This window comes from Pteronotus mesoamericanus, unplaced genomic scaffold (assembly GCF_021234165.1).
Source record: "Pteronotus mesoamericanus isolate MK-2021 breed Mesoamerican mustached bat unplaced genomic scaffold, CSHL_Meso_final scaffold_54, whole genome shotgun sequence".
NCBI lineage: Eukaryota > Metazoa > Chordata > Mammalia > Chiroptera > Mormoopidae > Pteronotus > Pteronotus mesoamericanus.
In genome coordinates, this window is record NW_026555321.1 from 29,174,290 (window position 1) to 29,197,952 (window position 23,663).

At 37.3% G+C, this 23,663-nt stretch overlaps 1 protein-coding gene across 5 annotated transcripts in view; it reads left to right on the forward strand.

Moving 5' to 3' along the window:
• Positions 1–23,663, forward strand: part of TMCC1 (transmembrane and coiled-coil domain family 1) — a 208,588-nt gene that overhangs the window by 2,354 nt on the left and 182,571 nt on the right. The window contains exons 1-2 of one of the 5 annotated variants that reach the window (XM_054595561.1): positions 769–914; positions 11,982–12,228. The exons of 1 other annotated variant lie outside the window; for it this stretch is intronic. The gene's annotated coding sequence lies outside the window, so the exon portion shown is untranslated. Of the gene's footprint in view, positions 1–768; positions 915–11,934; positions 12,229–23,663 lie in introns of those variants that run through there. 3 more of the 5 variants (XM_054595558.1, XM_054595559.1, XM_054595560.1) reach the window with 3 other exon arrangements.

Below are 23,663 nucleotides of genomic sequence, written 5' to 3' on the forward strand. Positions count from 1 at the left end.
AAACATCTCTCATGATGGTTGCCTCTCTTATGCGCCCTGACTGAGATGGAAACCACAACCCAGGCATGTGCCCTGACCGGGAATAGAACTGGCAACTTTCTGCTTTGCAAGATTACACCCAACCAACTGAGCTACACTGGTCAGGGCCTGCAAGAGTTTTTTAATGCCTGTCTCATGTACAAAACCTGTCATGGCTGAGGACTAAAGTTTAAACTCCTCTGTGTGGCTTTTATGAATCACTGATTAATTTAATTCATCAAATATTTATTGAGTCCTTATTTTGTTCCAAGATTTCTTTTTTAAGTACTGGGCTACAGTGGGGGAACAAAGCAGACAAAGTTCCCTGCCTTCATTGAGCTTTAGTTTTTGTGTGTGAGAAACAGGACAACAAGTAAGCAAATGGACAAGATAATACCAGGTAATGTTAAAAATCAGCAATTAACAAACTTTTTCTGTAAAGGACCAGAAAGTAAATATGGGCTGTACAGTCTGTTTCAGCTATTCAGCCTTGTTGTTTAGTGCAGAAACAGCCACAGGCAGTATGAACCTGCTTGACTATGTTCTACTTAAATTTTGGACACTGAAATTTGAATTTCATATCATTTTTTCACATCACAAAATATTTTTTTTAATTTTTTCAACCATTTAAAAATGTAAAAACTGTTCTTCATAAAGTTGTACAAAACATGGGGCAAGCTGGATTTGGCCTGCAGTCTGTAGTCTGACTCCTTGTAGGAAAAGTTTACTGACTCCTGATGTGAAGTATGAAGAAAATAAAACAAGCTAATGAGACAATTGAGTGACTGGTTGGGATGATGGAGAGGCCTCACTAAGGAGAAGATATTTGAGTTGTGGCCTAAAAGATGCAAAAACCTGGCAGATGAAGCAGCAAGTGCAAAGATCTGCAGGTGGAAGTGAGCTTCTCCTACGTTCCCCAGCATTGAACGCCCTCATGTACCATGTCATTCTTGCCTTTCTGTCTTTTTTTCTTTCGTTGTGTTCTTAACTAGGTTGTCCTCCTTCTGTCTACTCATTGTAGAATCTAAGACTTGGAAGAGATTTTAACTTACCCAATTGCTCTCCTAAAATGTTCTTGGTGATTTTTCAGCCTCTATTTGAACACTTTTGATGACAGAAAATTTATTACTTTGAGGTAGCTTATGCTATTTTTAGGTACCTCTAATTGTTACAGTGTTCTTCTTCATGTTGTATTAGGAATCAACCTCTCTACCTCCTTCCCATGATGCTACCTTACATGGAGTAAGTCTGCAGTGGGGTTGCACCTCATTCCTAGGATTCAGTTCTAAAGTCAGTGCATGAAACAAAAATCACATAAGATGGAAGCTGTACCTGTAAATCTCTTACATTGCTTTAAAAGTATAGTGTGCATGTTTTTGTATATATAATTGTATATCATTCTTATGCACTCCACAGACTGGGAGCCATTGAGCTTGACCGAAGGAAGGAGCAAGAGGAAATAAATTATTAAGTAGATCTGTAGGCCTTCAAACAATTCTGCTTTTTAAAACATCTGTCAAATTTCTATCAGAGTGGTGGAGGGTGGAGAATTTTAATGTGTTCCTGTTTCCTTACAGGGTTTATTTTGTATTTTTACATTTAGCCTCTATTAAATTAATGTTTATAGATATGAATATTAAATAATATGTAAGGAAGCACTTGGCACATAGTAAGTGGTTAATAAATGCAGGATTTGAATCTAAATTTGTGCTTCATTGGGCTCACATGCACATTGTCCTTTGGAAAGTTGTAGAGAAGAACTAGGCCACCTGCTTTCTGTCTTTCCAAATTGACATTTCCTGTTGTGGGTCTACTGAACAGTTGTCACTCTCTGTGTCCTTGAGTGGTCACGTTTTACCAGAGGTCAGCTAGTAAGTTAAATGGGTATATGATGTAACTCTTAGTTCTGCTACATGACCCTTCAAGTATTTGAAAATTGCTATTATGTGTCCCATTTAAGTCTTCACTTTTCTTAGGGCTAAATATTTTCATTTCTTTTAGTATTTTCTTACTTCTTTGCCCTTCTGGCTGTTGTAACTGTGCCAGTTTATTGTTCCTTTTACTTTAATACCCTGAAGTATATTTAAGGTACATGTTCAGGTTTTATCTTCTTGATGAAGCCTTCCCTCATGATTCTACACCTCTGTACAGTGAAACTGTGGTTCTTGAACTCAATCTGTTCTGTAAGGCTGTTCTACAAGCCATTCGTTTGAAAATTGAATATTTTCTGTTAGAAATACTGTATCAGCATGAAAGGGTTGTCAGGTCAAGAACTGATGTTTTGTTTAATAACAGACATTTTTTCTGTGAACAGCTTGATCAAAAACCATATTGAAATGGGAATTGTTCGAGAACGGAGGTTTGACTGTATTTCTGATATACTTTTATCTGTATGTCTCAGTTTAATATTTTCTTACTTTATACTTTTTCATGAGCCTCTGTCTTCCCTCACAGTGAGACAACAAACTTCTTGAGGGCCAAGACCATGTTTTAGGCATCTTTTATGTCCAAATGCCCTGAGTAAAATTTCAGGCATGCAATAGATCATAAATATTTTATAATTAAAAAACTTTCAAAATAATTTTAGAACTGTGTTAGATTTGCTGAATTACTATGAAAATTGTACAGAAGATTCCTATCTCTCTCACACTCAGTTGCCCTTATTATTAACTTCTTGCATTAATGTGGTACATTTGTCATAATGCACCAGTATTGATACATTATTACTAAGTTTGTACTTGCTTCAGAGTTCCAAAATTTTTTTTCCCTGAATGTCCCTTTTTTGTGTTCCAGAATCCCATTCAGGGTGCCACATTACATTTAATAATTATGTCTCCTTAACTCTTCTTGATTGTGACAATTTCTCAGCCTTCCCTTTTTTTTAATGACATTGGCAATTTTGAAAACTCATTGGGCATTTTTGTATAAAGTCCTTCAATTTGGATTTATCTGATATTTTTCTAAGGGTTAGATTGATGTAATGTGATTTTTGAAAGGAAGACCACAGAGGTAAAGTGTCATTCTTAATCACATATCTAGTACATATTATTGATATGACTTATCAGTGTTAATGTTAACCTTGGTCACCTAGCTTGAAGTAGTATTTGTTTTCCTCACTGTAAAGTTACCCTTTTGTTCTTTCTGTCTCTAGAAGAAAGTCACTATGCAGAGCCCACACTTAATGAGCAATGAGTTATGATCCACCTCCTTAAGAGTGGGTATTTACATAAATTTGTTTTCTCAAATTGTTCCAGCTGTGGTCATTGGGAGCTTTTTTAGTTGGCTCCTGCATCCCTTCCCTTTAACATACACCAGTGATTGTGTGTGTGTGAGCACTTTTCTTTCTCACAACATAAAATACTTCTGGCTTATCTTTTATGATTGGTAATTTTTCCAAGGAGCCCTAGTTCCTCTTATTGGAAAATGGTATTAGAAACCAAGATATGGGTGCTAAGTGTGCTAGCTGCTGCTAGAGTATTGTTGCTTCTAGGCACTCTTGAATAAGATAGCAAGGAGATATGTGTATATATTAACCAATGTGTATACATATATCTATACATAGTTCTGTATGTAACTATTTCTCTATATTAAGCTAAACATGAATTCATACTAATATCTCCAACTCTCATTCCTTAACACATTGATCATTCTGACTTCTTTCACTTTACTAATAATAAATTTGGCCATCCATTTACTTAATTCTTCATTTTTAGTATACACATACAGTGGTTTTAGAATGAAATAAGCTGTGTATGTCAACTAGAGTACAGTGCTTATGGATCCTTTGTTTTCTCTTTAGTCTTACAGATTTCAACTCATTTCCAGTATTACCTAGGTCTGCACCATATTCTTCCACCTCCTTTGTGAGGTTGTTTCATATTTGTAATAAATTTTAGATTGTTTTGTCACATTCTGTATTCCATGCAGAGATCCCTTTACTACTTACATGATTATTTAAAAATTTGCATACATTGTTTATTCTTTGTGCTATAATTTATATGGGTTTTGACAAATCTTTAATATATTCACCATAACAGTATCATACAGAATACTTTCACTTCTCTAAAATTTTGTGCCTCACCTATTTAACTCCCCCCCCCCACACCAGCCCTGAAACCACTGATCTGTTTACCATCTCTGCAGTTTCACCTTTTCCAGAATATTAAATTTTAAAAAGTATTTTTAAAAAATATTTTATCTTTTTAGATTTTATTTCTTTATTTTTAGAGAGAGGGAAAAGGAAGGGGAGCGAAAGGGAGAGGGAAGGGGAGCGAAAGGAAAAGAAATATCAATACATGAGAGAGGAACATCCATTGGTTGTCTTTTGCATGCCCCCAACTGGGAACCTGGTCCTCAACTCAGGCATGTGCCCTGACTGGGAATTGAAACTGCAACTTTTCAGTTCATAGGCCAATGCTCATTCCATTGAGACACACCAGCCAGGGCTTAAAAAGTGTTTTTGAATGATTTTTAGGAACAGCATTTTGTTAAGTAGTGGGACATAGAGGCACTAGGTAACTAACACTTAGAAACATTTTTGTATTGAGGTAAAATTCACATAACAATTCATAATTTTAACCATTTAAGATGTACATTTTCAGGCTTGTAGTTCCCTCACATTATTGTGCAACCACCACCATTATCTAATTGCAGAACATTTTCATCACTCAAAAAGAAACCTTGTATTCATGAAGCAGTTCTTTTTAAACCCTGCCAATCAGTAGTCTGATTTTTGTTCCTATGGATTTGCCTATTTGGGACATTTCATTTAAATGGGATCACATATTATATGGCCTTTTGTTTCTGGCTGCTTTTACATAATGTTCTATAGGCACATCCATATTGCAGCATGTTTCAGTACTTAATTCCTTTATTATTGCTGAATAATCATTGTATGGATATACCACATTTTGTTTATCCATTCATCAGTTGGTGAGCATTCAAGTTGTTTTCACTTTTTGATTATTGTGAATTATGCCGCTATGAACATTCATATGTGTATCAGTTTTTGTTGAACATATGTTTTAAATTTTCTTGGGTTAATAACTAATGTGGTGTTGTTTTGATAAATTTTATTTTATGTTGAAAAGAAAGTTACCCAATGGCTTATTTGGGGTAAAGTGCCAAAAGAATGCTACTTTGTCTTGGCATCAGTGAATACTGAAATCACACAATTTTCCTGTTGTATTTATGGAGTAAAGAATTTTGGTCCAGATGGGGTAACAGTAGGTAGCTTTCTCCTAGAATTCTGTTAGAGGAATATCCTGAATTATGTTGTGTACTGTTCAGTTACCTCTCTGAGAGTAGCAAGCAGTCTTTCACTGTGAAGTTGGATTATAAGATGTGCTTGTGGTCATAAGGAATCTCTGAGTGTCTGAATTATGTTTAACATTATGTATTCAGAGGGATAGTAGGCAGGATTCCCATTCTGTAATCTATTTGGCATCAGTGATATTACAGAGGTTTTATTCTTACTAACCACATTCCCTCTGAGGTTTAGACTATAATAAAGTGGCATTAAATATTAGTGTTTCTTTTCCTATTTTGGCACCCAATCCTGAAGCTTTGTTTTGCAGTTATTGCTTTGACACCTTTGCTTTGATTAATTCATTTTTCTCAGGAAGACTTGGCAAAAGTTTTCTTCTTTTGCCAGTTTAGAGAAACCTGACAGAATTTGTTGAAACCTAGTGTTTTTCAGACTCCTTCAACGCAAGGAACAATTTTTGCTGTCTTTATCGCTTACTTCTAAATGTCTTTAGAGTTCCCTGGAGGCAGTGGAAAATAGATAAATTATATATATGAACCACTATCATACTTTATCCCAAGTATTTAAAGGTTTGTGTAATAAACACTGGGCTGGAACCAAGATTTTAATTTTATTTTTCTAAAAGACTCACTATTACTGGACAACTAATTTGTACCTTGGGGCCTCTTTTTGTAAAAAGAATACTGATTCTAACTTACAGGAATGTAGTGATGGGAAATGTGTTCTAGTAAGGTACTTTTATTTTTTTTTAATACATTTGGAAAGATGTATGTATTGTGAAAGTTCTTTTTAGTGCTCCCCCCTTTATTTTAATAATGTAGATGAATTTGCTATCTCATTATAATAAAAGCCTCTGTCAAATACTGTATGTAAATAAGCTACAGTCCATTTACCATTTTCAGTGTTCTTAATTTTACCATATAGCTCCAGATTTCTACCTGGTACATTTTCCTTCTGAATAAAGAACTTTTAACATTTCTTTGGTGTAGGTTTGCTGGTCATGAATCTTTTCAGCTTTTGTATATTTGAAAAAGTCTAATTTGTCTTGATTTATAGAAGTTATTTTTACTGGTTATAGAAGTCTAAAGTCTAACTTAACAATCTTTTTCTGTCACTTCTGTTTGCTGTCAGAAGTTGGCTGTCATTCTTATCCATACTTGCCAGTGGACATTTGGGTTGTTTCCACGTGTTAGCTGTTGTGAATATTGCTGCTATAAATGTAGGTGTACAGATATCTTTTTGAGATCCTGCTTTCAGTTTTGTGTTTTTTTTATTTTTAAGAAATGGATGTCATTTATTTATTTCCCCACCTGAAGACCTCCCTCCCTCCCTCCCTCCCTCCCTCCCTCCCTCCCTCCCTCCCTCCCTCCCTCCCTCCCTCCCTCCCTCCCCTCCCTCCCTCCCTCCCTCCTTCCCTCCCTCCCTCCTTTTCTTTCTTTCTCTTTCTCTTTCTCTTTCTTTCTTTTCTTCTTTTCTTCCTCCCCTCCCCTCCCCTCCCCTCCCCTCCCCTCCCCAGCCCTCCCCTCCCCTCCCCTCCCCTCCCCTCCCCTCCCCTCCCCTCCCCTCCCCTCCCCTTCCCTTCGGAAGGAACAGAGAGAGACATCGATGCAGCAGAGAAGCATCAATTGGTTGCCTTCTGTACATGCCCAGACTGGATATAGTATACACCTGGACTGGTGGGGATCAAACTCACAACCTTTTAGTTATGGGATGATGCTCCAACCAACTGAGCCACACTGGCTAGGTTCTGCTTTTAGTTTTTTTGGCTCTATACCCAGAAATGGAATGGCTGGATCATATTGTAATTCAGTGTTTAAATTTTGAGGAACCACCATAGTGTTTTCCACAGTAGCTGTACTGTTTTACATTTTTCACCAATTTCTTTGAGCATCTTTCATGTGCTAATTGGCCAATCATATATCTTCTTTGGACAAATTTCTAAGTCCTTTGCCCCCTTTTTTCATTTTTAAATCATTTTTATTTTCAATTACAGTTGACATAGGTAATTATATTAGTTTCAGGTGTATACCCCAGTGCTTAGACATTGCATAACTAAGTGATCATCTCCATAAGTCTTGTACCCATCTAACACCCTACATAGTTATTAGAATATAATTGACTATATTCCCTATGCTGTACTTTACATTCCCATGACATTCTGTAACAACCAATTTATACTTACGAATCCCTTCACCTTTTTTACCCATCCTCCTTAACCTCCCTTTCATCTGGCAACTGTGAAAATGTTCTCTGTATCTGTGAGTCTGTTTCTGTTCTACTTGTTAATGTATTTGGTTTTTTAGATTCAATTATTGATAGATATGTATTTATTGCCATATTATTGTTCACACTTTTGATCTTAAAGAAGACCCTTTAGCATTTCATATAATACTGATTTGTGGTGATGAACACTTAGTTTTTTCTTTTCTGGGAAGCTCTTTATCTGCCCTTTAATCCTAAATGATAGCTTTGCTTGGTAGAGTAACCTTGGTTGTAGGTCCTTGCTTTTCATCACTTTGAATATTTCTTGCCAATCCCTTTGGTTCTGCGAAGTTTCTATTGAGAAATCATCCGATAGTCTTATGGGAGCTCCTTTGTAGGTAACTAACTGCTTCTCTCTTGCTTTTAATATCTTTGTCTTTACCCTTTTGCATTTTAATTATGACATGTCCTAGTGTGGGGCAGTTTGGAATCATCTTGTTTGGGACTCTCTGTGCTTCCTGGACTTGTATGTCTATTTCCTTCACCAGGTTATGAAAGTTTTCTATCATTGTTTTTTCAAATAGATTTTCAATTTCTTGCCTCCTTCTTCCTGCACCCACATGATGTGAATGCTGGTATTCTTGAAGTTTTTGTATAGTCTTTTTGCTGTTCTTATTGAGTGTTTCTTGCTTTCTTATCTTCCAAATTGCTGATTTGATTTTTGGCTTTTTCTACTCTACTATTGGTTCCCTTTAAATAATTCATCTTTTCAGTTAGTGTATCCTTCATTTCTGCCTAGTCCTTTTTTATGCTTTTGAGGTTCTCGCTAGGTTCATTGAGCATCCTTATAACCAGTGTTTTGAACTCTGTATTTAGTAGATTGCTTGTCTCCATTTTGTTTAGTTCTTTTTCTGGAGTTTTGTTCTGTTTTTTCATTTGGGATGTGTTTCTTTGTCTCCTTATTTTGGCAGTCTTCTTATATTTGTTCTTATGTATTAGGGAGAACTGCTAGGTCTCCCAGGCTTGGTAGAGTGGCCTAATGTATCGAGTTGGCCGAAGATTCCATTGGGTTTTTTCAGTATGATGAATGTAGTAGTGCTTAGTTGTCTTTAACTTCATTCAAAACAATTTTGTTAGATTATATTATGACAGCTGCCAAATCAGCGTGCATTAAAAAACATCTCATCAAAATTGTTGAATTTTTGTGCAGCCATTTTAATATTGAAGATGAAAGAAGTTATGGAACATTTTTGATGTATTATTCTTTATTATTTCAAGAAAGGGAAAAACACAACTGAAACACAAAAAAAGATTTGTGCATTGTATGGAGAAGGTGCTGTAACTGATCGTATAAGGAATATGAAGTTCCTTAGTACTATTGCCATTTTGGCCAACTAATTCTTTGCTGTGGGAGATGTTTAGCAGCACCCTAGGCATCTCCCCACTAGAAGCCAATAGCAAGAGAGAGCCAACATACTCAAAATATCCAAATCAGTAAAGTTATTGGTGAAAATGAAAAACGTGTCTTTTATTTCATGGAAAAAACATAAAAGACTTTTTGGCCCACTCAGTAGTGGATATTCTGATCAGTGGCACAGCCTCCCTGATCACCCAGGCTTGGTAGTTGAGGTGCACCCCCATCCCCGTGTGGGCTGTGTGTAATACCCTCTTGTAGTTGAGCCTTGATTGCTATTGTCAAATCAATAGGAGGGATTTATCCCCAGGATAATTAGCCGCAAGGACCTGTTGTGACCACCGATCTCCGACTGCTGTGGAGGATTGGCCCATCCCACAGAGCAGGACTTACTTCATTGGGGCTCTGGTGCCTACTAAGTTCACCCCTTGAGTGTGTTGCATATGGAGACAGTTGGGTGGTAATGCTTCGACGTGGTCTGAAGCTTTCCACTGAGTGTGCTGGCTCTTGGGCCTCCCAGGAGGGGCAAGGCAAGGTCAGCCACTACCTGTGTTCTGCCCAGGGCCACCTGGCATGAGCTACAAAGTGATCTGCAGATGGATACTAGTTGTGTTTGTCTTGGAGGTGCCCAGGTGAGGCTGATCTGTGAACCAGGGTCAGCTGCTGCTAGTTCCAGGGCCTTTAGCCACTTAAGAGATGTATGAGGCACACTGAGGCCAGTTGCTGCTTGTTTGAGAGATTTTAGGAAAGTGTGAAGCATGAGCCAAGACAGGCAAATTGTGTAAGAAGGCCACTGGAAACCACATGGTTGGACCTGAAAGTTGGGTGGGGCAGGGGCCTCAGAATCACCAGGGCAGGGTTAATGGCCTTAGCCAGATTGATGGAGACTGAGATATGGTGCCTGCCCTCTGGCATGTGGGGGTAAGTCTCAGAAAAGGAACAGTGTCATTGCCAGCATTTCTCTCTGAGAGAAAGCTGCCTGTCCAGCCCTTGCTCTGATGTTAGACAATTCAGTTTCTTCCTGTATTTCCCTGGCATCTTTCTAGCTGCTGCTCCAATGCTGGAGTTCACAGGGAGTCTCAGTAAGTCTGTGCCCGGGCCCTTTAAGAGGAGCTGCTCTGGCCTCCAGAAACCCCCATTTCCCTCAGTCTCAATCCTCGCTGGTTTTTACAGCCAGAAGTTACGGGCACTTCTCTTCCTGGCACTAGAATCCTGGGATGGCGGTCCCTGTGTGGAGATGGGATCTCTGGCTCCTTAGCGGGGACCTCTGCAGCCAAGATATCCCTCCCAAGTTTTATCTTCCACACCTACGTGTGGGACCAGCTTGTTCCATATTTCCGCTCCTCCTACCTGTCTTGATGTGGCTTCTTTAATACCCTAGTTGTAGAACTTCCATTTAGCCAGATTTCAGGTGGTTCTGAATGATGGTTGTTATATGTAGTTTAGTTGTAATTTTGATGTGGTAGTGGAAGGAGGCAGGTACTACATTTAACTACACTGCCACCTTGCCTGGAAGTCCTCTGCCAATTTTTGAATAGGTTTGTTAATTTTTTTTGTGTTTGAATTATGGGATTCTTTCCATATTGTGGATAGTAATTACTTATCAAATATATGATCTGCAAATATTTTCTTGATTCTGTATTCCTTTGGTTGTTTTTAATATTTTTTCCCTTATCTCTGGTTTTAAGCAATTTTATCTTGATGGCTCCTAAGTAGAGTTTTATTTTTCTTCAGATTTCTGTGCTTTGTGCTTGTTGAGTTTCTTGAATCTTTGGGTTTATAGTTTTCATCAAATTGGAACATTTTTGGGTATTATTTTTTTAAATTCTTCCTTCCCTCAAGACTCCAGTTACACATATATTTTTAGCTCTTTGAGTTTGTCTCATAGCTCAGTGTGCTCTGCTCTTTTTTCTCAGACTTCTTATATTCCAGGTTTCATTTTGTATAGTTTCGAATCTTATGTCTTTACATTCACTGATCTTTTTCTGCACTGTCTTATCTGTTCTTAATCCCATTCGTTGTATTCCATTTCAGCCCACTATATACAGTATTGGGCAAAAGTAAGTTTACAGTTGTGAGTATGCAAAGCAGATTATTCTCTTTTTTGTGTGTGAGTACCATCTTTTATTTTTAAAGATTTTATTTATTTATTTTAGAGAGATGGGAGGGGAGGGAGAAAGTGAGGGTGAAAAATATCAATGTGCAAGAGATGCAACAATTTTTTGCCTCTTGCATGCCCCCAGCTGGGACCTGGCCTACAACCCAGGCACGTGCCCCGACTGGGGAATCGAACCTGTGACATCTTGGTTTACTTGCCAGAACTCAATCCACTGAGCCACACCAGGGCAAACAGTTTATTCATAGGTATTATTACTTATAAATTATTGTATTTTCCATAAAAACAGCTGTAAACCTATTTTTGCCCCACCATGTATTCTATAATTTTCAGTTTGATGGAAATGCAGTGATTGGGTAGATACCAAGAAATATTGCCTTAATTTGCTACCAAAATATAACAGATTCCTAAATCTGTAAGATATCTAACAAGAGTACACAAAACCACCTAATATGTCACATTAACTTTGATGTCCCTTCATTTCCACATTAGCTTTGTTTCTCTGCCAGACCCCCATATATATTTTTGTATGATTATTCTATATATTCTGCTAACACAGACATCTCCATTAGTAGTTATACAGTATTTGTTTTGTAAGGCACCATGGTGCTTGGTCTGTTTGGCAGACTACCTAATATTTGTGTTGTTTTTTGTTTGTTTGTTTTTGTATGATATGATTATCATCTTGCTATAAAAAACATGAAATAGATTTTTATATTTTACTATACTGCTTTATTATTAATCATAGACTGGATCACCTGCTGAAGTGTACCTTTGATTGCTGTTGTCATTGATAACCCATTGTCAGTTGGCTTGCCCACTTGTATTTACCTCCATGTGATCTTTTAATGTTCACTAATTCCAACATGAAAAATTTTGAGATTAATGACTGGTAATTGTTTATCAGCCAGTCATTTGCATTCAGTAGTATTTCTTCTCCTTTTCTTGCTCCTTTGTCCCAGCAGGTATTACTCTCTCGAGAAGACATAACCACAGTTAGTACTTTCTTCAGATGCTGACACTCGGTGAACAGCTGCTCTTGATCACAAGATTTAGAAGACAGTCTTCATCCTCCCAGATTGGATCTCTTTTCATATGGATCTTCTATTTCTATGTCTTTTTAAAAAATAACTTCTTGGGAAACATTTTGGATTACAACTTTTCATCCTCATCTATGCAAAGAAAGGAAAGCTGTTCTGGGATTTTGAGGAGGTATGTTTTTTTTTTTTTTTCTTTTATTGCAAAATCACATCATTTAGGCATGCAGAGAAGTAATAAAATAAGGTTATAACCTTGACTCTTTCCTCAGTAGAGCTCAATTCTCAATTCACTTGTTCCATCTTTCTTTCTGCTATTCTCTTTTTTCTAGTAATTGACATAGCTTAATAAGAACTTTCTTAATGTGCAGTATAACAACTAATTAAAAACATTTTTTTCTTTTATTGATTCTAGAGAGAGGGGAAGGGAGGGAGAAAGAGAGACCCTAATGTGAGAGAGAAACATCTACTGGTTGCTTCTTGCATGTGCCCCAGCTGCAGACTGAACCCCCAACACCCACATGTGCCCTGACTGGGGGTTGAATCTATGACCTTTTGGTTTGCAAGATGATGCCGAACCAACTGAGCCACACTGGCCAGGGCTATAACAACTAATTTCTTAAATTCTTCCTAAATGTCATTGGGCTCTGGGTTAGACTTATAAATAACAGGAAGAAAATTGAAGTCTTATTCCTCTAGTTGAGATTGTGACTTTGTTGATCTAAGTTTGTTTGTTCTCATTCTGCATAGACACCGAATGGTTTGAGAAAGCTTAATATCTTCAGCATAATATGTGGCTTTATGATTTTATAGTCTATTTTAATACCATTTACAAGAGAAGATATATCATAGAAATAGAAGACTTCAGTCCCAGTTTTGACATTATTACTATAATGCCTTGAGAATCAGAGTATGTTTTCTCACCTCTAAAATGGGCTTTTTGTTACTTGCTTTACAAAGACCTCAAGGAATTGTTGAGGATCAGATGAGAAAATTTGTGTGGAAGACTATTTTGTTGCTATAAAGCAGCACTATTAAACTGCTGTGCTGCAAGAATTTTTAAAACATTTAATACCTGACTATTTAGTTAGGCACTGACTTCTGTTCCATTAGATTGCCAAATAGAACAATGACAACAAGAGCACAACAGTAGTCATCCTGTGTGAATGTCCTGTCTGAACCATAGATATCTAGGTCATAAAATAGAGGTGCATCTGATTGGTCATGAGGCATAATAAGGTTGTGTCTGATTGGTTAATATTTGGTATCAGAGATCATTATATTCAAGTACAGGCACCTGATTTTTTTAAAAAGTCACTTTGGAGCAAAAAGGGTAGGTAATTACTGTTATTATTTTTGTAAATCAATCAAAATTATACTTTTTTTGTCAGATTGGCAAAAAATACTATTTTTAGTTTATGTGTGCCATGAAATGGAAAAGGTTGAAAGTCTCTGATATGAAGGATTGTTTTGGCTTTGTGGAGAGCTGTAAGCATTTTTTTTTTAACTCAAAGACACAGTTTTTCTGCAAACTTTGATGACACAGCCCCTTCATGAATCAGATTTTTAAATTTCTATCCTTACTCATGGATGAACAGTAGTGTTTACAGTACCTACATAGGGCACAGAATATTTTAAAAAGTAGATTTGTTGAATGTGATACTAAGGAAACATCAGTTTGCATGGTAAGGAACCATTTTATACAACATATTGGATAGTGTTTTGAAGAGAAACTTTATTTGTTTGTTGTTTTATGTGTTTAAAAACATTGAGTTAGTACTGTGTTCTGGACACTGGGGAAGAAAACTGACAAAAATCTCTGCCTTCATAGAGCTTATTTTATTATATTATATGGGGAGATGGACTAGACAAGATAAATAAGTAAACATGCAGTTTTTTAACCTATGATGACGAGATGTAATGAGAAAAGTAGAAGTAGGAAAGAGGAGTAGGGCATATTGAGGGGAGGGACCAAGTATTCACAGACAGCTTCATAGATAAGGTAACCTTTCAACAAATTCTTGAAAGAGGTAAAAGGATATGAGAAGAGCATTCCAGCTATAGCAAATGGCAATTGCAAATGTCCTGAGACATGAAGCTTGCCTGAGGAATGGCAAGGGTTGAGGAGGATGGGTGCTTATGTTGTGTTGCCTTATGCAAATACTTTTCAAACTTTAATGTGCACACGAATTACCTAGGGTGTTCTTGTTAAAATTCAGATTGTAATTTTGTAGGTCTGAGGTTGGGCCCATTCTGATAAGCTCCCAGATGCCTCTGGTCCTGTTCTTTTTTGGGATTTAGTCTGAGTGAAATAGTGAAGTGGATAGTGAAGTCTTTGGAGGGTTTGGGGCAGTGGTACGATATGATCTGATTTCCATTTCAACGTTACCATTATTCTGGCTGCAGTGCTGGATAGACTGGTGGTAGATTGAGCAAGGGCGAAAGCAGGAATAGCGGTTAGGAGGCTATTGCTGTACTCCAAATGGGAGAAGATGACAGTTTGCACTAGGGATAGCAGTGAATATGGTGACAGATGGTCCTATTCTAGATATATTTTTCAAGTAAAGACGACTAGCTTTTCTGATAGATTGGATGTGTGCTGAGAAAGAAAGGAAGGAGTAAAGGACAACTCCAGGGTTTTTTGCTCTAAGTTCCTGGAAGGATGCCGTTGCCATTTATTGAGATGGGGAAACCTGAAAGAGGAACAAGTATGGAAAGAAAGAACAGTAGCTCAGTTTTGGACATACTTTGTTATAGATGCCTAATAGACTTAGTAGAGGTGTTGAATAGGTAGTTGGGTTTATGAATCTGGAATTCAGGAGAAAGGATCTGCTAGAGGTGTATCTCTTGGTGGTGGTGTCAGACAGATTGTATTTAAAACCAGGAATCTGGATGAGATCACTAAGAGAGTGAGAAGAAACAGAAGAGGCTAAAGAACATAGTTAACTCTGAAGCAGATTACAATTTAGAGGTATTATTTTTTTCAACAAAGCATGTCTTTTTTTGTTTGTTTTCCTAATCCTCACTTGAAGACATGCTCATTGATTTTAAAGAGAAGGAAAGGAGGGGAGTGGGAGGAGTTAAACATTAATGTGAGAGAGATACATCTATTGGTTGCCTCTTGTATTTGTATACCCCTGACCAGGACTGAACCTGCAACCTAGGCATGTGCCCTGACAAGGAATCGAACCTGCAACATTTCATTTTACAGAACGATGCTCCTGCCAACTGGGCTGCACTGGCCAGAGCGCAACAGAGCATCTCTTAAGACAGATCTTTCAAGAGTATAATTTGGGACATGTTCTCTTCAGGGTTGTTATTAGAATTTATTACTTTATACAGATAATAAAAAAATAAAGGTTGATATAATGTAGGAATTTGAGTGTTAAACTAAGTTTAGTCTTTAGCTCTGCCACTTGTGTGCAGTGGAAAATTTAATTTTCACATATTCTTTTGGGGGCAGTATCTATATTTTCAAGTTATATACACTGGAAATAATTTATCCTAAGCTTAGTGCCTGGCACAAAGATGACACATCGATGGCATAAAATTAATGCTAATTATTATTAGTACTGTTCTGCAACATCGCTTTAATTTTTTGGGTGTTCATGTGCGGCAAGGTAAACTGGGGGTTTATATCAACAAATCCATTTGTATCTCCAAGCTTTACAAATACAGACTAGGAATTAACTACTGGTGTGTGGGTGTTTTTTTCCCACACCACAATGAATTGTCCATTTCTGTAACACCAACTGAGTGCCCAAGAATTCAATTTAATTATGACTCTACCTGTACTTAGTTAGTGTCGGATCCTACAAGTTAAAGGACTCACACAGTTCCACTAGACTGCCCCCATTGTAGATGCCTGTGGCAAGCCTTGGGCCACCTGTAATTCACAACAAATTCTGGCTTCACTACAAATTTGATGTTCTCATGACCCCCTCCTCACTCAGGTTTGATAATTTCCTAGGATGACTCACAAAACTAGGGAAAACCACTTTGCTGATGTTTACAGGTTTATTGTAAAGGATACAACGTAGAAACAACCAAATGTAAGAGATGCAAAGGTCAGGGTATGGGAAGCTTCCATGCCCTCTCTGGTTCCACCTCTCTCCAGTACCTCACAGTGCTCATCATCTAGAAATTTTCTGAACTCCTTTGTTTTAGGGGTTTTTGTGGAGGTTCCATTACCTAGGAATGATTGGTTGAATCATTGGCATTAGTGATTAACTCAGTTTTCAGCCTCTCTGGCTTTTCCAGATTGGAGGCAGCACATGAAAGTTCCAACCTTCTACACAGGTGCTTGGTTCCTCTGGCAACCAGCTCTCATTCTGGAGCTATCTTGGAGCCCACGAAGACAAGTCACGGCATTAGCATAAACTCAGGTGTGGTTGAAAGGGATTTCTTACAAATAACAAGAGACTTATTCCTCAGGAAATTCTAAGGGTTTTAGGAGTTCTGTACCAGGAACTAGGAACAAAGACCAAATATATATTTCTTATTGTACCACAGTACTATTACATAAAACTAGATCTTGTTCGTAGAGCAGAAGGCTGAGTTCAGAACATCAGTGTTGAATTCCCTCTAGGTCATTGATGTGTTTCTTTATTGGGCCATGGTTTTGATTCTTGGTAATGTAAATAACATTTGTTTTGAGATGAAAGGTGCCATTGAAACAGTTAAGTGCCATATTCCTCAGGGGTCTTTATCAAATTTCAGTATTGTTCCTTTTTCTGCCTAGACTTTTGTCCTCAGATGGCTGTACTTTAATCCTGTGACAGAGCTAATTCTTCAGTGTGATGTGACAAAAACAGATCATTTTCCCAGCAGGATAAGGCTCATTTTTCTTAAACTACTGGGTCATGAAATTTCGGTATAGATGTCTTTTGATGGTCTTATTTAATGGTAAATAACATCATGTGCATTTTAAAAAAAGATTTTATTTACTTTTAGAGGGGGAGAAGGGAGGGAAAAAGAGAGGGAGAGAAACATGGATGTGCCAGAAAAACATTGATCAGTTGCCTCTTGTATGCCGCAACCAGTGACCTGGCCCACAACCCAGGCATGTGTCCTGACCAGGAATCCAACTAACAACCTTTCTGTTAGTGGGATGACGCCCAGCCTACTGAGCCACACCAGTCAGCGCCATCAGGTGCATTTTTATAGCCAGGACAGGAAGGATAAATTGTTTGGAATTCCAATTTGTTCCTACTGAAAAGGTGGGGTTTTTCCCCCTGCTTATTTTAGCTTGCTTGTTAGAGATATGGATACTGTCTTCTCCTACTACAGAAATTTGCTTAGAGAAAAATGTAAGTTTTAAATATTTTTGAGCATTAGTGGGAAGTGTTGTGGTATGCAAGAGTGATCACGTGTGTAACATACCGCCTAGCACTCAGTAAATATCTGTTGCTTTTTTAGGAATTAGAAGCCTCAGTTCTACCTCTGCTATTAGTTACCTGTGTGACCTAATTAGAATCTTATTTCTCATCTTTAAAATGATTAGAATCCCTTCTAGCTCTGATTCAGTGACTTAGGTTGTTGTTAGCATCACCTCCTGCCGCCCCCCGCCCCCCTCCCGCCCCCGTGCCTCTTTTTTTAAAATTTAGTTTCAGTATGGCCTTGAAATCAAGTTCTTGAAAGGAAACACAGTCACCAGATAGCTGAATCGGCAAGAATAGTTGTGAAATAACTCACTCTGGCTTTAGTTATTTGCTTGGCCATATGTTTTCTTTACTCTGGTATAGTTACCTTCGAATTTCCTGTTTGCTCTAGTTTGGTACTAGATATTGATCTTAATAAGCACATTTCTTAGCAGCCACCCAAAGAGAATGGAGTGAGAGCTTCATGGAATGACTGATCATTTTCCAGTCATATATATCCCTAAATGGTACACTGTGCAGTATAGCTTAGGTTCAGAAAAGTAGAATTTAAGCTGCAGTTTTTTAAAAAATTGTTTCTTGAGTAGGTTTAAAAAATCTGGCTGGTTGACCAAACTTTTGTTTCAAAATGTTCATGTATTTTCCCCATGTTTGACAGTGAATGTAAGTGTACTAAAGAAGTGTAGTGTTATGATGGTCAAATTTCTAATCTGAGTTTATTTAGAGTTTTGCTTAATTTCTCTACCTAGAAATTGGCATTGCTCTTTCAAGTATTCTGAAGTAACAATTGCCTTTTCCTCTTTTACTTTGTAAAAATAACTGTTTCTTTTCCAGTGTAACTAGGCTTTTCTTTCTTGTGGTCCTGAAAAGAGATGATAGACTTGGCCATTTAAAAATTGAAATAAATTTAAGATTGATGTCAGTGTTTACTGCCCCCCATATTTTTCTAGATAGTCTAATATTTGCTAGTAAAATGAAAAACAAAATAATATATAATTTTTTTAATATATGGCAGTGTGGAGGCAAAGGAGGATTAGGAAGCCAAAAATCAAAGATGTGTATTCAAACCTGCGATTGTAATGTGAGTTAGTAAGCATTGAATGCCAGCTGTGTGCTTACACTGACAAACTTTGATATGACACCTCTCAGGAAGCTTTCTTTCCAACATAGATGAAAACAGCTAACTTTTGAAGGTCACTTAATTTGTATTATGGAAAGTCAAAGAAGAGAAACAATAAGTGAGTGCTGAAGTGATTAGAGGTGGGCTTGATCTTTGACCTCTATTTGGATAAATGTTGGAGAAAAGGGATAACATTGCAGGTATGAAAAATAATGTGAGTGAAAGCATGGAGATAAATTAATCTTATATTTTGTGTTTCTGCATTTATGAGACTAGCTTAATCTATCTGTTGATGCTTTGAGCTTAGTTTTGATTAACGTCAGTTTAAGATGTAAAGAATGGATTTGGAGAGGTAGATTATTACCCCCTCCCCCCTTCTGCCAATTCATAGGTAGAATGAATTGGAGGGGGAAGAGACTTGCGCATAAGTGAGGACAGTTGGAAGTATGTTGTAATCCTGGAATAAGGTCTTCAAGTTTGTAAAGAACAGAAGTTTCATATTACTATTAGCTGTGTCTTTATGTATACTGACTCTTCCTGCTTCCTGTAAATTAGGCTACATTGGAGATTTCCTTTTTTTTTTTTAACCAGATTGAGCCAAACACTGTGAGTGGCAAGAACCTCCCACATAGAAGTTAAGGTTGTACCAGGGTAGTGAGAAACCCCTGATGCAGCATTTTGAGTGGGAACCAAGATTCTATAACCACTGCCTATATAGGTGCTTGGCATTTCCTAAAATACATGTATTACGTTGTGCTTATTGCATACTAGGCCGTGTTCTGAGTGTTTTATATTTAATCTTTACAATGACTCTATAAAGGTAGGTGCTGTTGTAGCCCACGAGGAAATTGAAGGTTAGCACATTACTTATATAGTGTTTGGCCCTGCAATATCTTTGAAGCCTTTTCTTTTGGATAGAGCTTAGGCTTAATATGGTGCACTTCACACATTTGCATTCTAACTACATCTTTGCAAATGATTACTTCTGTTCATTTTCAGCAATAGGTTTTTGTAAATTTTATCTTTGACTATCTGTAGAAGTCAAGGTAGATTTGGGGATAAGTAGTGGTCCAGGAGTAATGTTTTGGTACAACTCTGAGTAAGAAAAATTTGAAACAAATGGTAGGTGTTTGCTAGGCACACTGGTGATATTTCATAAAACCCCTGTTTTGTCAGTTCTAAAAGAAATGCTTTTTAAAATTTTTTAATGTTTTGAAATTGTGTGCCTTTAATAGGGCAGTATTTCTCCTCAAAAAGCTATTATGCAAGTAAAGATGTACCTCTTAACCAATTGGTAAGCTCTAGAATCAAGACATTACAGTAATGTTTAGTCCATTTGACTTTATTTTTTAGCTAACACCCACTATCTGCATGCCAGCCTTAGCCCCTATACATAGTCTCTGCATGTTTGGTACTAACAGCTTTATTTTCTTTTATTTATTTGTTTATTAAAACTTAATCTTTATTTTTTTTTCCATCACCATTTAGTCCTCTTATACTTGCCCACATCATTTTAATGCTGTCCATGAGCCCTTTTTGCTTTTTACTCAATCTCTCCCCATCATAGCCTCCCACCCTCACTACACTAGCTGTCATCGGCTCTCCATCTATGAGTCTCTGTTTTGCGTGTTCAGTTTGTTCATTAGATTCCACATGTGAGTGAAATGTGGTATTTGTCTTTCTCTGACTGGCTTATTTCATGTAGCATAATGGTCTCCAGGTCCATTCATACTGTTGCAAAGGGTAAAAAAAAAAATTTTATTTATTTATTTATTTATTTTTTACGGTGGAGTAGAATTCTGTCGTGTGACTGTCCTATAGTTGTTTTATCTATTTATCTATTGATGGACACTTGGGCTGCTTCTCTGTCTTGGCAGTTGTAAATAATGCTGCAATGAACTTAGAGGTGCTTCTGTTCTTTCGAATTGGTGTTTTGGGTCCTTTTGGGTATAATCTTAGAACTGGGATTGCTGGGTCAAAAGACAGACTGATTTTTAATTTTTTGAGGTATCTCCATACTGCTTTCCACACTGTCTGCACCAGTCTACATTCCCACCAACAGTGCAAAAGGGTTCCCCTTCACATCCTTGCTAGTGCTTGTTTTTTGAGTTAATGATAGCCATTCTGACAGATGTGAGATGGTATCTCATTGTGGTTTTTATTTGCATTTCTCTGTTGATTAGTGATGTTGAGCATCTTTTCATATGTTTATTGGCCATCTGTATGTCCTCTCTGGAGAAGTGTCTGTTCAGGTTCTTTGCCCATTTTTCAGTTGGACTTTGTTTTGGGGGTTGAGTTTTATAAGTACTTTATAAATTTTGGATATTAACTCCTTGTCAGCTGTATTGGTGAATATTAAATCCCATTCTGTGTGTTTTAATTTTGTTGACGGTTTACTTTACTGTGCAAAAACTTTATAGTTTGGTGAAGTCCCATTTATTTATTTTTTTTGTTTCCCTTGCCTGGGGAGATATAACCGATAAAAAATTTCTACGAGCCATGTCCAAGATTTTACTGCCTATGTTTTCTTCAATGATTTTTATGGTTTTGGGTCTAACATTTAAGCCTTTGGTCCATTTTGAATTTATTGTTGTGTGTAGTGTAAAAACATGGTCTAGTTTCATTTTTCTGCGCATATCTGTCCAATTTTCCCAGCAACATTTATTGAATAAACTATCTTTAGCCCATTGTATGTGCTTTTGTCCTCTGTCAAATATTAATTGACTATAAAGGGGTGGGTTTAATTCTGGACTCTCTGTTCTGTTCCATTGATCTATGTGTCTGTTTTTATGCCAGTACCATGCTGTTTTGATTACTCTGGTTTTGTAGTATAGTTTGATATTAGGTAGCATGATTCCTCCAACTTTGTCATTCTTTCTCAGGATCACTGTATGTGGGACCTTTTGTGGCCCCATATAAATTTTTGAAATATTCGTTATAGTTCTGTGAAATATGTCATTGGAATCTTGATAGGAATTGCGTTGAATCTGTAGGTTGCTTTGGGTAGTATGGACATTTTAATGATTTTAATTCCTATCCATGAACACAGTATGTGTTTCCACTTACTTGTATATTCTTCAATTTCTTTCTTGAGCATCTTATAATTTTCTGAGTACAGGTCTTTTACATCCTTAGTTAGGTTTATTCCTAGGTATTTTATTCTTGTTGAAGCAATTGTGAATGGGATTTTCTTAATTTCCCTTTCCATGAGTTCATTATTGGCACATAAAAATGCAACTTATTACTGAATATTAAATTTATATCTTCCTACTTTGCTTAATTCATTAATTCAGTTCTAGTAGTTTCTTGGTGGAATCTTTGGGGTTCTTTATATATACAGTATCATGTCATCTGCAAATACAGGCAGTTTTACTTCTTCCTTTCCAACTTGGATGCCTTTTATTTTTTCTTCTTGTCTGACTGCTGTGGCTAGGATTCCAGTACTATGTTGAATAAGAGAGGTAAAAGCAGACATCTATCCCTGTCTTGTTCCTGATCTTAAGGTGAACACTTGTAGTTTTTGCCTGTTGAGTATGATGTTAGCAAGTCGGTTTGTCATATATGGCTTTATTATGTTCAGGTATCTTCCCTCTATTCCCACTTTGAGAGTTTTTATCATAAATGGGTGCTGGATTTTATCAAAAGCTTTTTCTGCCTCTATTGATATGATCATGTGGTTTTCATCCTCCATTTCCTTTATGTGGTAAATCACATTTATTGATTTGGGAATGTTGTACCGACCTTGCATTCCTGGAATAAATCCCACTTTATCATGGTGTATGATCTTTTTGATGCATTGCTGTATTATATGATAAACTCCTTTAACTTTACCTTATCTGGGAAGCACTTTATCTGCCCTTCCGTTCTAAATGATAGTTTTGATGGATAAAGTAATCTTCAGTGTAGGTCCTTGCTTTTCATGACTTGGAATACTTTTTTCCAGCCCCTTCTAGCCTGTAAGGTTTCTTTTGAGAAATCAGCTCGTAGTTTTATGGGAACTCCTTTGTAGGTAACTGTGCCCTCTTCTCTTGCTGCTTTTAAGATTCTCTGTCTTTGATCTTGGGTAATGTAATTATGATGTGTCTTGGTGTGTTCCTCTTTAGGCCCAATATTTTTTGGGACTCTCTGAGCCTCCTGAATTTATATGTCTATTTCCTTTGCCAGATTGGGGAAGTTCTCTTTCATTATTTTTTCAAATAAGTTTTCAATTTCTTGCTCTTCCTCTTTCTTTCTGGCATCCCTATGATTTGGATGTTGGAGCATTTAAAGTTGTTCCAGAGGTTTATAAGCTTCTCCTCATTTTTTTTTGAATTCTTGCTTATTCAATCTGTTCTGGTTGAATGTTTAGTTCTTCCTTTTGTTCCAAATTATTCATTTAAGTCCCGGTTTCCTTCCCTTCACAGTTGGTTCCCTGTATATTTTTCTTTATTTCACTTTGCATAGCCTTCACTTTTTCTATTATTTTGCGTCCGTACTCAGTCATTTCTGTGAGCACCCTGATTACCAGTGTTTTGAACTCTGCATCTGATAGGTTGTCTGTCTCCTTGTTGGTAGTTCTTTTTTGGAGTTTTGATCTGTTCTTTCATTTGTGCCATATTTCTTTTTCTTGACACACCTGTTGTAAGGGGCAGAGCCTCAGGTATTCACCAGAGGGGGCAATCCACTTTGCTGCATTGTTGTGCTGTATATGGGGGAGAGTTGAGAGGGAGTGATGCCAGTTGCTCAGTTTTCGCCTTGCTTTCAAGAGACTAGCAGTTTTTCCTGCTGCCACAGGCCCCACAGATTTCTACAGCCAGAGGTTCTGAGTCTTTGCCTATGCTAAAACCCTGGGTTGCAAAGTCTTGCTCCCCAGTAGTCCCTTGCAGTTTATCCGCATGTGAATGTGGGACTTCCTGGTCCGGCAACTGCCACCTTGCCACACATCCTGTCCACCCCGGCTGCCCCTCTCCGCCCCTCTTACCAGTCAGGATGAATGTTTCTTCTTTAACTTCTTGGTTGTCAGACTTTCATACAGTTTGATTTTCTGGCAGTTCTGGTTTTTTGTTTTTAAATTGGTTTTTCCTTTTGGTTTTGCAAGGAGGCAAAGTGTATGTACCTACGTCTCCATCTTGG